Genomic DNA, 2,130 nt, shown 5'->3' on the forward strand with positions numbered 1-2,130 from the left:
AATCAGAATTAGAAAGACTCAGAAATGAGATAATGATAGAACTCAAGAAAAAAACTGGAGGAAAAAAGTCATTTTAGAAATGAAGATTAAACTAGAAAGAACACACAGTCACACACACGAGAAAAACAGGCAACACCTTAAGAGAAATAGATCAGATAAAGCTTTTAATTATAAAACAAAATGAACAAAGATAAAAACTATTTCAAAAAAGTAAAAAATATTAAAGATAGATAATAAAGATTCAAAATGTGTTTTATAAGAGTCCCTGAAGAAGAAAATCAAAGAAAGGGAACATACAACACAAACCATCATTCAAAAGAACTTTTCTAAAATAAAAAATATTTGACACCACGTATTTAAAGAGTACAGAGTATTTATTAACATCAATGCAGAATAACCAACACGAAGACATTTACTATTAAAAGTATTTCATTTAATAAAAAAGAAAAAATCTTTTGGGCATCCAGGCGAAAAGAGCATTTAACTTATTAGGAAAATAAAATTAGATTATCATCAGACATTTCCACACCGACGCTTTATGCCTGAAGAGAGAAATAAAATACTGGTTGAGACTGTCAAGAAAGAAAACGTGAGCCTAGAAGTTCATACCTAGCAAATTTGATCTTCAAGCATAACATATGCTTCAATAGTTCAGAGACTACTGCTCCTATAAAAACCTCCCAGGGAATCTACAAGAGAACAAGTTTCAGACAAAGAAAATCACTAGAGCGCTGTTGGCATAAGCCCTTGTGGTTAGGTTAAGTATGCAGTTACTTAAAGAAACGAGATTAAACGGGAATCAGAAAAGAGAAATGATAGTGTATAGTGGCTATCTGATCTGACAAAATAGATGCAGGACAAGCATGCAAAACATGGGGGAGTGAAGACAGCATATATTTTTCTTCTATATCAGGAAGCCACAAGCTATGGCACATGGGCCAGCTGCCGGTCTTTGTAAATAAAGTTTTATTGGTACACAGCTAATGCCCATTCAATTACGATTTGTCTATGGCTGCTTTCCTAGGACAAGGGCAGAGCAGAATAGTTGCAATAGACATGGTATGGCCCACATGCTTAAAACATTTAATTTCAAAAAGCTAACTCTTTTTAAAAGAAGTCTTCTGATGTCTGCTCCACATCCTTGGAAACCAAAATTCTCCGGGCAGAAAAAAAGGAGATACAAAGGTAATGTAAGTGCTCAGAGAGAAAGATGCGGTCCCAAATTTAAATTGTAAATATCAGCAGAAACTCCTGGAGTGCTTAATCTTTTCATTTAAATGTAGTTCTGTCCTCTGAAAAGGCTGAAAACCAATGACCACACCAGCAGCAAGGAGCACCCCTGGCACCCGGATGCCATTTAAGATGTCATTTCCCAGTTAAAATAAAACATGGGCTTCTTAGAAAGACAAGGCAGGTCTGAGACAGACGATGTGCAGGATGTCTTCCCATTCTCTTGAATTGTCTTTTTCAGGACAGAAGTTTTCAATTTTAATGAAGCCAGGCTGACTGATTCTTTCTTTCTCAGATCAAGCTTTTGCTGTTGTATCTAAAAAGTCACGTTGACTCCCTTTTCGTGGACACTGATAATCCATTAACTGGATTATCTTTCTGCTTGTCCACCTCATAAGTTTCCTTTGTCTCAGTCTCAAGTTTGTTGATTTGCTTTCGGGTGCAGCTGCAATGCTTCCGAGTTCTCGGCATGACGTCCTTTCCCTTTGCTGTCAATACTTTTCTTTTGGATCTTTGGTGCACAGAACCAAATGAATCATGGTCTTTGGTGCCACACTCAGCATCCGTCCACGTCTGGCACATTGTGTGTGTGCACGTGTGCATCAGTTTATATGTGTACGTAACTGATTAACTATTTTTAATAGTAGATCGAGCAGGTATAAATCCACTACTCAAAATGAAAACCAGGACGTTGGTAAAAGCCTCCATCTGGCCATACTCTGGCCACCACTATTCTAGCCCCCTCGTGCCTCTTCCCAGCCCGAGCAATCCTGCATCTGTTTTTATTATTCTCTTCTTTCCCTTTTATGGATTTTTTTTACCTCATACGGCACCCGGTCTTCCTAGGCGGTCTCCCGTCCAAGTACTCACCAGGCCCGACCCTGCTTAGCTTCCGAGATC

This window comes from Pteropus vampyrus, unplaced genomic scaffold (genome assembly GCF_000151845.1).
Source record: "Pteropus vampyrus isolate Shadow unplaced genomic scaffold, Pvam_2.0 Scaffold377, whole genome shotgun sequence".
Classification (NCBI taxonomy): domain Eukaryota; kingdom Metazoa; phylum Chordata; class Mammalia; order Chiroptera; family Pteropodidae; genus Pteropus; species Pteropus vampyrus.